Genomic DNA, 15,427 nt, shown 5'->3' on the forward strand with positions numbered 1-15,427 from the left:
CCACAATGTTTCCAGGGGAGATTCTGTGATGGTTATACTAACTGGTTTGGAGGCAAAACGAATCATATTGTAGATAAAATGCAGATTGTGGTCCTTAAAATTCAAGAAACGTCTTCAAATGTTATGAAACTGCCTTTTGGGAATTGTTGAAAGCTGGGAGTTCTTCAGCCTATTGCCCCTCTGGAGATTTGCCTCCATGCTGGGGTCAGCCTCATCTCACTGCCTTTCCATTGCAACATCCTTGGTGAACCCTCAGGACTCAGGCTTTTACCCCAGGTGTTCTGTGTTTTGGAGTCCCTGCACCATTAAGGGTTTGATAGTATTGTTCTCGGCATTCCAGTGAGGTCTGATATGTACTGTGCATGAAGCTGGTGAATAAATAGGGAGCATGGAGGATCACCCATCTACCTCCTATATGGCTGGCATCACACAGCAGGTTGTGCGCCCATCCCCAGGTTCTTCTCATTCTCATCAACCTGCCTACCACATAGCACCTTCACAGTAAAAGTAGAAGCAATCTGGATATAATCTTGTCCTAACCATGTCTCTTCATCTTCGGATTGGTATGTCTAGAAGCAATAATGATTGGGGTTGAATTTCACAATCTTATAACTTTATTGCCCAATCAGAAATGGATATAAATGAAAAGAATCATAATAATTCCAAATGAGATAACGAAAACCTTAAAACCATTTAATGAAAAACATTTCAAAAATGCAAAGAAGAAAAAGTCATAAAAAATAGTTTTCAAAGTTTCTTCCAAAGGACCAAGAAGTCCAAGATAACCTGAGATGGATTTCACACTTGTCGGATGGACACAAGCAGGCAGCATCTGATCAGGTCCTGAAGAACTAAATTCTGGGTACAGAGTTATAGGTGATATGGACAGAATCCTTGGCAGGATGCCCACAATCTGATATGGTAGGGAGTCAAACTGGAGAAGACTTGATGCCGGTATGTGTTGTTAACTTTGCAAGAGAAATATTCTTATGTAAACAAAAGACAGGTTCTTAAACACTGTATAGTGTCTGGGATCGAATTGATCCACAGCTAGTACTAGATCTGACTCTCAATCCACAACCCTGAAAGATTTTAGAAGATTGAATTTTCAGAGATGCCTGCTGTTGCACATGCAAATTTTTTCCAACTTTCAGTTCTGGTCCCTTCTCTCCTTCCTTGTTTTGGCCCTTTAACATTGTAGCCTGATTGTGTTGTAAGAATTAACTTAGATGTAAAGGCTATATAAACTAAGGGGCACACGGCTAGGTGTTTAAGTCGAGAATTCCTGTTTCCAATTGTTGTCATTTTTAAGCCTTTAAAGAATGTATTATCAATGTCCCTCAAATGTCCAAAAGTTCTTGCTTTTTCAAAGAAGAGCTAACTAGGCTAAATACTTACCAAGAATACACATGTTCTTAACTAAGGATTGTTCCAAATCTGCAGTAGAAAAAGACAACTATTTGAATTACCCTCAAATTGTATACTTGTATATTATATATTATTGTAAACATATAGGTTCCTATCCTGTACCTGAATTGTGTCTGTAACTCTGTAACGTCCATTATATGTGTATACTTCTTTATATTGTATAACTATGTAAGCCTTGCATTTTCATATGGTTGCGCCCTATTACCTTTGTGTTTGGTGCGTGTAATCAAGTGAATAAACAAACAAACAAACAAACAAACAAACAAACAACTAAGTATTTCCCGGTGTGCAATACATGTGGACAGCTGACACTTCATAGCCAGACAAGGGGTGTGTAAAATTACCACAGGCAAAACGGAATTGTTGGAATTTGCCAACAATTCCATTCTGCCAGCTGGTTGGCTTTCAACCATTTCCGCCACACTTTTGTTGTGTTTTTTTGCAGTGTAAGTTTCATTTCTCCTGAAATTTCTTTTTTGTGGTCCGAAAAACAGCCCAAAAAAATATATTTCGAAGGAAAATGAAATTTAAAGGGCAAAGCACTGCCTTTCCTACCCAAATCTTTTTATTCTCGAAAAAACAACTTTTTGAAGAACATTTTGGGCGGGAAAAGCCCACATGCTGCAAATTCTGGTTTGCAAGTGAAATGGGCAGATTGGACACATTTTGCCTGGAAACTGACACTTTTTCTGCAGAACGCAACTGAAAATGCTCTCCTGGCCCTAATCCAGACGCTAGCCAAGGCAGCCACTGTGTAAGCCCCAAACTTTGCTTCCATATGAAAAGAGATCCAATATGAATTTTACTTCCCCCTGGCTACATAAAGGAACTACTTAACTGTTCCCTGTTTGCACAGAAAGCCCATTGCTATATGATGTCACACGTGAAATCTTTATCAAGCCAACATATTTGCATATATATCTTTTTGAATGGATTGACATCCTACAACCCTTTATTGGGTTATAAACCAGGAGGTTAGCTTGTCATATATTTCATTGATGCAAAATATGCCCATGTCTCGATGTTCATACTACCCCATAAACACCACACAAAATGATGAATTCAGTCAACATTGTTTCAGAAAATCATTTACAAGTGTTATCTGTAGCAGCTGGTGGCACATTTCATTCTGCATAGGTGCTCTGAGACCACCACAGTGATGATTTGGCACAGTATAAAAGTTCTATAATATAACATCTTTAAAGTACAACAGATGGATTCAATGGCATGCACGCCATATTCATGCTACAACTGTGGGGGCACGTGTCATGAAAAAGATACTTTTTACGCTGGGTATGTATATAGCCCAAATCTATCAATAATGCATACATGATATAACTGTATAATTACTTTCATTGGAAATGTCACAACTCACGTCACTATGTTACTACATACATATGCAGACGTTATACTGGTATTTTTCTAGAATGATCTGTACAGATGTGTGACGGGCAAACATTGTCTCTCGAAGAAATTGTGAACGAATAGGCCATTTCAGCTATAAAGCTGTACACATACACACACACACAACGACATGTATCATCCATCACTGGAAGTTCAATAATGTATGTTTGGGATCCTTTGCGTTAGACCATACAAAACGTAATTGAGTATTTTGCGGCACTGTTTGAAACAGTTGGAGTTTCACTATTCAAAAAGAATCTCCTATGCATAGTGGTGTCTTTCTGCAAGCATTGTGCATATTCCTCAAACATTAAGACAGGGACCCGTAAGGAACAAATCGAATTTTATATTCAAACTCAATCCTTTTCACATATTATGTATGAGGTTGCTAAACTTGACAACACATGTTTTCAGCTTCCACTCTCTTGAGAGAAGGATTCTATAATCAGTACATTTGGTATTATGCATCCTTTTCTATCTCTGAAAATTATTTAACTTTGTGTTGTTAGTAACAAAAATGATGGTCATAAAGTACTAGTAATATAAAAATAAGCCAGTATCCCCAAATGTAAACACAAAGTATTGTTGAAATCACATATTACACATGTTATGTAAAAGTTTTCCAAAAGAGGGAGAAATAATAATTATGAAAGAGAAACAAGAAAAATAAAGATTATACAAAAAGTCAAAATAAATCATTAGCATTGGAAACTAATTACTATAAATAAAAATGAACGGCTATTACATATTCAAGCCTGTTCTTCATGAACTGTTTTAGTCTGATGGCTAGTACCATCAGATATCCTTACATTTTCATAAACCGCCTATGGTATAATTACTAAGCTTCCATAATACTTTCTATGGAAGGTCAAATCACTTAAAGTATTCGGGCGGACAAAACAAAAATGGGTCTTTAACGGGCCTCATATCAAATTTGTTGTAAACCCAATTCCAGATAAAGTGGAACTTTTGGGGTGATTTTCAAACAACACTTTACCCAATTTGACAAAACTAATAATAGAAAGGCCCCAAAGGTCAATCCCATACAAGGCTGCTGGTCATCTGTCTGCACGTTATAAACTTCAGTTGTCAGAATAGCTGCTCTTTGTATGTGTTCCGGTAGCAAACTGATGTTCCTTTATCACACATCCACTTTATTCCACCTAACTGGTCTGGTCTCCATTTGCCAATAGCCTAATTTCTAGATAATCAAACACAGTTGTGTTTTTTCTTCTATTTAAATGGGTATCCTTATGCCTGAACATGCCTATATTGCAAGATTTACCATGAGAATTCTTTACTACTTTGCAGAAACTATACTGTGCCAGGATAGCCACCGACATCAAGAGACGAGACTGACTCAAAAATATAGTCCATGGGAGTTTCTTAACTACATACCACAAAGGAATGTCTTTGGCTTCAAGGGGAAAGGGTAAATCACAACTCCTGTGCAGTATAATCTAAATGTAACTTGTGGGGTATAGGTTGGGAGGCTCAAGGGGCTGATATCCACAGTCTTTCTCCACAAAGGTCCCTAGTTGTGTCTTGATTGGAAGGTCCTATATGCCCTACTCAACCTTTCCTTAGGATGCATATATGGTCTATAAACAACCTGGTTTCAGGGTAGGACCTGAGCTGCTGACTTAAGCCTTCCAGTTGTCATGGCTGAGTTTTGAACTAGAATGCTGTTTTTCCCACCTCCTTCTTAACTCAACCAACCTCCTCTAGCATTTCTTCTCCATCCTGCACCATCTTTCCACATGGTGATCCTTCCCACAAACCTTCCCTCCATCCAACGTTCACAGCTCCTTTCCACTCACACCCAACCCCTTATAAGATATTGTCAGCTCTTCGCCACACTCTGGCCCTCCAATATCATTGTCTTTGCTCCAAGATACTCATTCCTCTCTTTTCCCAACTCTCTCCACACCCTGACTGGCCTCCTCTCCAACAACCCACAAACGGACTGTGGATGGGGCGCCTTTTATAGTTCCCTGGCCACTCCCCTGAGAATGATGGGTTTTAGCTGTGACTTGTGGGGAGGCCTCTGTTGTGATGGGCTGCAGGAGACTCCTTACAGCAACTCTCCTCTGGTGGACTTACATAACAACATGTAGTTTGACAACAGTACATAAATAGATACAAAAACAAAGAAGAGTCCAAAACAATTATTCATAACACGGACACCAAGAAACCTGCACAATTGCGCCCTAAAACTCGATGACAAACACAGGAGGAACTGCAAACTTGTACCATCAACCTAAATACTAATGTATACATCCATTATCCATAGACCACCCTATGCATTAACTATGCAATGGTGAGGTGCTTCCCTAGTTCTGATCCTTTTTAGCTACCAGATAGTAGATCTTCTACAAATCTCAGTCCGTTTATTTTGCTACTGCTTCCAGATCTTCTACAACCATCAGGTGTATTGATCCTTTTAGTGGTCCTGGTCAACATTTGCCATGGAAAAGCCAGATTTATTTATGACATGAGTAAATCTGTTTAATGAAGACTGCGCAATGTGGATGGGCTCATGAAAAACCCTATTCAACATGACACATTGTGTTCTCTATGGGGTCTTTTGAAAATGGTTGTCTTAAGTAAGGCTATAGTTGCAAGTCAACAAAGTTCTCATTGTCGGAGCTTTCTGAAAGGGGTCCTTACTTCGTTCTAATATGGCCCTGCCACACTCAGCATGGCAGACTTGTTTTCTCTTCATTGATGATGATCAGCTGGTACAGATTTGCTCTATGGCTGATGCCTGTCTTTCAGACTGCACCCTGCCATGCTTGTATGTACTGCTGGCCAGCTCGGTAACACACAGGGGCAGGGGCAGCCCAGTGGCTCAGGAGAGGCATTGATTTTGTCACTCGAAGTGAAGCTATCTGAGTTGTGCAACGCAGGATGGCCTTCCCTTTGCTCCATGGAAATCACCTCCATGCCACGACATAACTTGTACAATACAGTGGACAGAGAATTGCAAGTGCTAAAGGGTACAGCACAATGCAATAGTGCAATAAATGCCAATTTCTGCATCACGGACCAGTTAATTGATACCAGGATAACTCTAAAATGTACCCACAATTGTTATGGTAGAGGGTTGAAGCTCTTCCTAGCTAGACCTAAGAATTAAATGTCACTATTTGATGTCGGCCAGAGCAGTAGTGCTAGTTGCATGAGTTGTCTTATATTTAATAATTAAAGTGATATATTTATTCAAGCACTAAATTACTGATGACTGAAAGCTCTGATTTACTAGACAATCAAAGAATCGTATTTCATAAGCCACAAAAGTATGAGAGGCTGGGTCAACCATGAGATCTGAGAGCTTGTTTTGACATTATTGCACTATAACATATGTAAATAAAATAATGCCACAAAGCGTTAAAAAATAAATGAGTGGTCAACACATTGGCATAGTGTGCCCTGTTGCATTAGATGTGGGATGTTTTGAAAACCCTAGCGTTTGGTCATTCAGTGAAGACAGAAAAGAGTAGAAATACATAGTAAAATTAGCCCATAGAAAGGATCCTGGTGAGAATATTTGAACTGAGGGCGTGATTTCATATTTATTTATTTATTTTGACATTTGTAAAGCGCCTAAACCCTGAGGCATCAGGGTGCTGTTGCAAACCAGTTACATGATACAAAAAGCTTCAATAGAAGAGTGTCAAACCACTCCTGACACACTACCGTGGTAACTGTACAGATTGGAGCGGTAGTCATTGGTTGTGTCCTAGAAGGACCGCTAGGCAAATAGCCAGGTTTTCAGGGCTTTGCGGAAGGCCCAAGAGGAGTCTTCTGATATTAGTTCTGGGGGGAGGGCGTTCCATTGGTTTGCGACCACCTATGGGAAGCTCTCTCCACCACCTCTGGCTATTTTCACTTTGGGGAGGACCAGCCAATTTGCATGGAGGGACCTTACCGGTCTGCTGGATTTTGATTGTTTGATTTTCTTAGCCAGATATTGTCGGGCAGTGCTGCTCAGGCATCTGTGGGTAATTGACAAGGTTTTGATGATGATCTTTTCCCTAATGAGGAGCCAACGTGCCTTTTTTCTGGCGGCTGATATATGGTCTCTTTTGGGAATATTTAGAGCAGCTTGGAGAGAGTTATTTTGAATAATATGTAGCTTATTTATGTTCCATTTGGTGGTCCCAGCTAAGAAGACATTACAAATATCCAGTGTTGGCCTCGTGATTGCTCTTGCAATGGTTAGGCAGCTCTCAAGCGACAGGAATTGTCTCCCTAAATTGATAAGTTTGGCTGTGTAAGTTGCCGAGGAGGCCACCACACTCACTTGTTTGGTGAGCGATAAAGAGGCATTCAGGTAGACACCCAGGGCCTCATTACACGGACGGCGGTAAGGGTTAATGGTCACCGTTAATGGTACCGGTGACCGTTAACCCTTACCGCCTTACTACGAGGTCCCTTTGCGGGTTGGAGACTTTAACGCCTGCTTTTTGCAGGCGTTAAAAACCAACCCGCAAAGGGACAAGGGAGCTATTTACGGTACCGCAATTTGCAGTGCCGTAATTAGCACCTTCCCCATTCCCATTATGCCCTATGGGGCAAAAATGGGAATGGGGAAGGGCAATGGGGGAAGGGGGAATTACCGTCCCACCAACCTTGGAATAGGGTGGTAATTCCCCTTTCCTCCAAGGCGGTGCTGGTATTTTACCGGCATGGACCAAGGTGCTAATAGCACCTTGGTCCACCGCCGTCCGTGTAATGAGGCCCCCAGTGTTTTTACTCACGTTGATACTGGGATCTGGATTCCATCTATTCTGAAAGCGGTGTACTGGGGGCAGAGCTTCTGCAACATGGACGGAGAGCCTACCAACAAGATCTCTGTGTCGTCATCATTCAAGACGTTCATGGCCATCCAGGTTTGGGTGGTAGCGTACACTTTGTTCAGCCTGAGGGAGTCTTCGTTGAAGGAGTATTTTTGTGTCATCGGCATATTTGGTATAGGATATGCCGATGTTGTTGAGTAGGTCAAAAAGGGGTTTGGTGAATATGTTGCACAATGAAGGCGAGGCACAGGAGCCCTGAGGGACGCCACGCAGTATGGGAATGGGCTGGGCACTCGCAGTGTCTGAGAAAACTCTCATGAATCTACCCTCTAGGAAAAGATAGGATCCAAGCGGTAGCCTCATGGGAGAAATTAGCAGAGGTGGTGAGGTGGTGACAAAGGGTCTCATGGTCTACCAGGTCGAAAGCAGCCGAGAGATCCAGTAGGATGAGGATGGCTGGGGTGCCCTCATATCTGAAAGCATCCAGGTGGATTTGTAGATCTAATAGGGCTGATTCAGAACAGTAACTTGGGCAGAAACCAGATTGCCGAACCCCTAGGATCTGGTTCGATTACAGGTAGTGTGTCATGATCTCTGCTTCCAAAAGGTCAGGGTTTTCCCAACTCCCTTGGAAGCAGATCCATAACCCAGGTTCCGAGTGCCAACCAGTCCCAATTGGGACCTTTTGGACCCAGTCCTGGCGCCAGTGGCACCAGGCTCATAAATATGCCCAGTCCCAGCGTTGGAAGCGCCGGGCTCATAATGCTTGGGTGGACTTACCTGCAGCAGACCATGCTGCTTACTTGCCTGCCAGTTGAGCCTCTGATCCTCTTCTGTTTGGAACTACTTTTCCTGTTGGGTGGGGCAGGAGCCACTCCCTATGTTCAGAACACTGGAACTCTTCTGGAAAGCAGGAACTCTTTTCTTACCTAGGCGTGGCTGTGGAAGGAGACACCTAAGCACTACAGGAGGCTATTTAAACCACACCCGATGGATGAATCTTGCTTTGCGTTATTCTGCATCCTCTGCAGCAGAACGCTCATCGTGTCTTCTGCATCTGATCCTGGGCCTAAGGAAAAAGGCTTACCATCCTGAATCCAGTCTTCAGCAACACCTATAAAGACAAGAAAGAACAGGTTAGCATTACGGTCTTCAGTGACAGCTCTTCACTTACCTGGTCCATCGGCTGTCACCAACGCCTCGCGCTGCATTCCGACATCTGAAAGACAAAAGCTTACCAACTCTTCGCACGCTCCGGAGGCCTTCGGCGCTGCATCCCGCATCTGAAAGACAAAACAAGGTGCGTTTAAAGACATTGGGGAACTTTAATACTCACGTGCCATTACTCCTTTCCACATCTAACCCAGTGGGTATTCCGGCACCCTGCAGCCGCTCCGAACTTGTACCTGCAAAATAAAAAGACAGTTAGAGCGCATCGTGAAGCAGGCAACAAGCGCTTACTTACGTGCTTCCAGGCGCTTCTATTCATCACACGGGCTCCATCTTCAACTCACTTCAGCCCGTCATCCACCATCGCCGGAACCCTGCAAAACAAGAGACATCATTACTAAAGACTTTAAAGACATTAGAATTACTCGAAACTTACCGTTCGTGCAGTAAACGACGGACAGCAGTCCTCTGAAGTCAAGAGGCCTGCTCCCCTTATCCAGTGAAGAAACTGGTTACAGCACCCTGCCCCGAGGCAGATGGAGAGCACGGTGTTCACTTACCTAAGGTGAGAGCGTTAACCTTCGGGGTTCTACAGGAGAAGAGAAAGGGAAGAAGAGAGAGACATTTAATAACCCAGTTCATTAATCCCATATTTTCTATCTGCAGACATCTTACCCTTCGAGTCAGACATACAGTGCACAGAGGTCCAGCCCAAAGAGCCAGCCGTGTGTTACACATCACCTTTGAAGATACGGTATACGCCCAGTCAAGACCAGCGCCTCTACGGGAATCAGGTGAGCGTTACATAGTGTTGATTCTGAATGTGTGCAGATCTGTCTAGGAACTTGATCAGGAAGTCAACTGTAGTGATTGGGCGGTAGTTGTTAGCTGGGTCCAGAGATGTTTTTTTCAGTAGAGGGAGGACCCAGGATTCTTTAAGGCTGGCCGGGACTAAATTGCGATTAAAGGGACAAGGGCTTTGGAGCAATCTTTGATAATGGCTGCTAGGCAGATGTCTCCTTTGCAGTTGGACGGTTTGAGGTTTCTGGGGATTTTGGTTGTTTCTAATTATGAAGTATCTCGGAAGTGGAATGGGGGTGCAGGATGTGTTCTAATGATCTGCAGAGAGCTGCAGGGGGTGATTACAGCTTGCTTATTAGAAGTTTATTGCTGTAGCGTCCATATTTTGGTACACATGGCATTCTGGATGTTAGTGCACCAAGTTTCATCTTTGTTGATGCCGGCAGGGACAGGGGATTCTAATTCCCTAAGTATTTTAAATAATTCTTTTGAGTTGGAACTGGCTTTGGCGATTCTGGAGTTATAAACTTTGGCTTTGGCTGCCGAAATGGCTAGTTTGTAAGCTTTAGCAATTTTGTTCAATCTTGTTTTATGGTGGTTTGATGTTTCTTTTCCATGTGGCTTCCGCTTGTCTCTTCTGTGAGTGTAAAGCTTGGAGGTCAGCAGTGAAACATGAGTTAAGGTGGCACGTTGGTTTGGATTTTCTGAGGAGGAGCGGGCCACCAGATTTACTGCATTGATCAAGGCGCTGGCATAAATGTCTGCTAGGCTTTGGGGGCCTGAGATGTTAAGGTGTTCGAGATTCAGTGGCAATAGGGTGGGTGTAATCGACTTCTTGGAGATTTTGCAGGAGCTGCAGGCTAACGTGGGTGGTTATGTGAGTAGGGAGGGTGGTGGAAGTTTCCGTGCAGGAGGGCAGAAGCCCAGTATGTGGTGGTCTGACCTGGGACATGGGGTGTTGGAAGTGATAAGGATCTGGCTGTTCAGATTAGCGATCTAATCCAAGATTCTGCCTTTTCAGTGGCGGGGTGAGGCCACAGTGTTTGAAGCTTTGGTCTGTAAGGGCACTGGCTACTGTGGGGCCTAGGTAGAAGTCACCCAAGAAGATAACACTGGATGTAGGCTTAATGTTGTCGCCTGTGGACAAGGTATTCCTCGAAGGTGGCTGATGGGCCTGGTGGCGATGGAGGAAATGTATGGTAATGGTATCAATGGGGGTAGTGGTAAGATTTATAGAGAGATGCTCGCAGTGAGCTCGCAGTGAGCTTCTGTGGAGGTACTGCAGGGTCTTGACTTGGAGGGAATCTCTTTAGATGACAGCTACGCCTCTGCCTCGTGTGAGTGGTTTGTCGCACCTCAGGATGGAAAAACCATCTGGTGTGGCTACAGAGACTGCTGGGCCAGAGCCTTGGTGAAGTCAGGTTCCGGTGAGGGCCAGAAGGTCTAAGTTATGAAGGTTATCAGATCATTGATATCCAGCGCAGGAGCCGGGAGTGACCTAATGTTAATGAGGGATCCGAGTAGACGGGAGAGTTTATACTCCAGGAGAAGGGTCACGGCGGTGGGTGGCAGAGGGGTTGAGGGCTTAAAGTGCAAAAAGGTGGGGGTGCTCTTGTAGTGGGGTCGTGTTCTAAGGGGTGCTCAACAAGAGGATTACTGAGATCCTCAGTGTGGGGGCACCACATAGTGGAGACAGGGTTCAGACAAGAGATCTGCCTGTGAATGGCAAGGTGGGTTGGCATGGGCCAGGTAGTTACTATGCTGGTTTGTTAGAGTCATGTGTTGACTTTGTGGTTGAGGTGGCGCAACATGTGTATGTAATGGCACTAAGGTGAGAATTTCGTTTTAGGAAAGAGGTTGGGAGATGGCAGGGGGTGACTGGGCACCTGGAGCGTAACCATGCATTTCTAAACAGGTAAGGGAGCTGGTGTAGTTCTAATGGGCTCCCCTGGGATAGTGGTGCTGGCTTGCAGGATAGGTCTGAGGGCGAGGATAGTGCTGAGGGTGGAGGTGGTAGTGGGAAAGAGCGCACATGAAGATGTGATCTTAAGTGGCTTGGAAGGAAGCAGCTCTTTGCAAGGACCATTAGTAGTAGGGCAGGTGCTATCTTTGGGGAAGGGCTTGTTGGGGGCTATTGCAGGGCGGTGCACAGCTACAGCTCTCTGCTTGTGTTTGTTGGGGGTTGAGGCATAGCGGAGCGTAATAGCTGCACTCTGCGTGGGTTTGTTCAGGGCGGTGCGCAGCGCGGTAGCCGCTCACTGCATAGGCTTGTTCAGGGCTTAAGATGGGCAGAGCGCAGGCTTGTTTGGGGCTGAAGCAGGGCAGAGCGAAATAGCTGCTCTTTGAGTGGGCTTGTTCAGGGCGGTAAGTAGCGTGGCAGCCGCTCTCTGCATGGGCTTGTTCGGGGGCAGGGCAGAGTGTGATAGCCGCTCTCTGAGTGAGTTTGTTCAGGACGGGGCAAGGCGCAAAAGTTGCTCTTTGGGTGGGCTTGTTCGAGACGGGGCAAAGCGGAGTGGCCGCTCTCTGCGTGGGCTTGTTCGGGGTGGGAAAATGTCCAATAACCGTTCTTTGCGTGGGCTTGTTTGTGGCTATTGCCGGGCAGAGCGCGGCTGAAGTTCGCGTGCCACGGTCGCTGGGGACTATGTGCAGCGCGGGAGTGTTATGGAAATGGAGATTCTGATCCCGGCCTATGGGGAGGATATTGAGTTAATTGATTCTGGCCTTGTCCAGTGAAAGGATCTGTTCTTTGTGCACTACAATTCTCAGGAAGGAAATCTGTGAGTGGAGAGGAATTAGGGCTAGCAATAGAAGTAGCACAGTAGGATGGATCCTGAGGCGCAAGGCTGAGATGCATCATAAAGGAGGTGTAGGGGTTGCTTGCTCCAGGTCGTGACTGCTGGTTCTTTATGGAGCTACATGTAATTGAGCCTTGCAGCATCATCAGTCAATGCAGGATAAGTCTTGATTCACTGATGTACAGCGCTTTTGCATGCTGATCTTGTGAGCCAAAACCTCCAAACAGAATGTCACAGAAACTAGTGCCAAATACTTCAGCATGTTCATACCGTTAAAATGAAAAACTAAATTTAAGAGAGATAAAAATTTGTGATTGTTCATTACCGTGTACACCTTGGAAAGGGTGTTAAAACACCAAAGGAACACACATCACCAGATCCTATATGATACTAAGTGATCCCCTAAAGCCATCATATCCCCTGGGAAAGCCACTCATGCCCAGGAACTAGCATCATAGGGCAGGTGCAAGCCTGACATTCCCACCATAACTGGTGCGGTCATATGTTATGTTATGTTTTGTTATGTGGCATTTGTATAGTGCCTACTGCCATTGGTATGGCCTTGAAGCGCTGCGGGGTGAATGCCCTTCCGTTGACTGTGGTCAGAGATTTTATATGTGAAGGACGGATTCTAAAATGCAGGTGTATTTTTTTAGCCAGCTCGAAGGTAGGTAGGGGTGGGTAGGTCCCAGATAGCAGCCCACGGAAATCTGATGAGAGGATAGGTGCTGTGGCAGACTGTTAGGCAAGTAGGAGAGTCAATGAGACACAGCTGGACTGAATGTTTTCGTAGGACTGACCTGCATTCTATTGGAAGTGGTCATGTGTGATTGGAGGGGTGAATTTGAGCAGGCATTACAGCAGATGTATGCCGGTGGGTGGCTGTGCCCCAGGAGGGATGCAGCTATGCTCCATTGTGATGGAGGGCTAGACTTACCAGTGAATCAAGGCTGACATCTAGTTACAATGATGTCTTGCGCAGCATATCCTAAGGCCTGACTGAAATCTTTCAGTCCAGGCTAGGTACTATCTTGTCGGCTCATCAGGTGCTCCCACATTCATGTCTGGTGAGAAATAGTTCACCCAAGAGATGGACTAAGTCTGTCACGATGTAGAAGGGAAAAGCCAGGTTTTGTGAGCCTTCCAGAAGGTGAGGAGATACTTTCTCTGGTGGATGGTAAATGGAATCGAGTTCCAAATGCTGGGTGCTTGGACTGAGAAGCACCAGCCCCCTTCTCTGGATGATTTTGTCCCTGGAATGACAAGGAGGAGTGTTATGCCTGATCTCAAGTTTCTGGTGGGCCTGTTATGTGTGAGTTTATCTTGTAGATATTCTGGTCCTGTGTTGTAGAGAGCTCAGTGGGTGATGCACATTGCCTTTAAGGTGGATTTACGCCTGATCGGCAGCGAGTGAAGGATCTGGAGTGTGGGTGTGATGTGTTTTCTAGATCCTGTGGCAAGAAGGAGCCTTGCTGCTGTGTTTTGAACCACTTGGAGCTTTCTTAGTTGTGATGCAGGGGCTCCCAGGTATAGGGCATTCGCATAGTCTAATCATGAGAGGGCAATAGCAACAATCACAGCAACTCTGTGTGGAAAGGTCAGGTAGAGAAAGATGTGTTGGAGAATGCACGTGTGTAGTTAGCAGCTTTCTGTCACTGAATTAATGTGTTGTGGTGTGTCAGGTTTGAATCCATAATGCATCCGAGGCTTTTTATTGTGGTGGAGGCGGTGGGGGGTGGGCCTAACATGAGCAGCCATGGGGTGGGTTCGGGGAAGAGGGCATTCTTCCAGCAGAGCTTGATCTCACTTTTTTTGCCCATCTACAACCAGAATATGCACATGCTCAACATCAAGTGCTCCAGTGCAACCTTTGTGCCATGCCCAACCATCAATTCTCAAATATACTAGGTACAGCCTCACATACAGAGTCACTGCCATTATTTAGTTGCCTCGCTTAGAACAGACAACACGAACAGGTACTTGTGCCAAAATGTGCACTGCCTTACTCAGGTGAAGCGCACCACACAACTGCATGCGCCCAATTCTAAATCATTAAAAACATTCAATTACATCTGAACAAATGCAGCCAATTTTACTGGTGCAATCACATTGCATCAATGTGCACTATACAAGGCATGAGACATTAAAACGGGTTGTCTAATCAGTATGAGCTGTTCCAACTACTCAACATTTTCATGCAGAAATAATAATAATGATATTAATATCAGGTGTATATATCTATTTTTCTTCATGAAAGAGTCCTTTAGTTTATAACCTCTTTAATTTAAAAAGAGCAGCATGTATTACCTCATGTAATGGGACTCACTTTATGGACCTTTGAAGCATAAAGCACTACCAGGAGTAGAACTTGCGAAGATGAGAGCCCTTTCACCCATGAGCTTTACAACCGACTACCAAGTATGATCATCAATCACCAAAGACACGGATTTCAGAATACCACTTGATGATGTTTAGAGAAAGATCTGGTGTGACATCTTTCACTGCACTACCCATTTAATAAATGTTTATTCAGTACAACTGTCAGTAAATTCAACTGAGGCACAATCTTTATGCTCCCAGAATATGTTTTACTCGATCCAGAAAACTTTCCCAATTGACTGGTCTAGAATTCTGCTAATTATTCAGAGCATTCTACAGCTAAGTGGTGTAAGAGCATGAGATATTACAGTGATTTATTTTGCAGGAACGACAAAAGCAAGACATTATCAAATTATTCAATGGGCAAAGATAATATGTGTAGTTTTGCATATATATGGGGCATGATTAAAAGAAAAAACCTTACAAGATGTAAAGGGGAGCAGCAAATAACAAATGCCGCACAGACAGTAGAATCATACATGTATGTGGGACTCTGATCGACCTATATATATCTAGATTCACTGAAAAAACGTTGTTAAAGGGACGTTATGGTTATGTTATACTAACAAAAACCTATGAAATTCAATGTAAAAACTGGTTACAAGTAAAACCAAAAATCCTTAGAAATTCACCAGTTATGGTAAGCTA

At 44.1% G+C, this 15,427-nt stretch overlaps 1 protein-coding gene across 2 annotated transcripts in view; it reads right to left on the minus strand.

Moving 5' to 3' along the window:
• The window catches only part of LOC138513937 (V-type proton ATPase subunit S1-like), a 645,312-nt gene that overhangs the window by 888 nt on the left and 628,997 nt on the right, over positions 1-15,427 (minus strand). The gene's annotated exons all lie outside the window — the stretch shown is intronic.

Source organism: Ambystoma mexicanum, chromosome 12, assembly GCF_040938575.1.
Source record: "Ambystoma mexicanum isolate Mex_15411 chromosome 12, UKY_AmexF1_1, whole genome shotgun sequence".
Lineage (NCBI taxonomy): Eukaryota > Metazoa > Chordata > Amphibia > Caudata > Ambystomatidae > Ambystoma > Ambystoma mexicanum.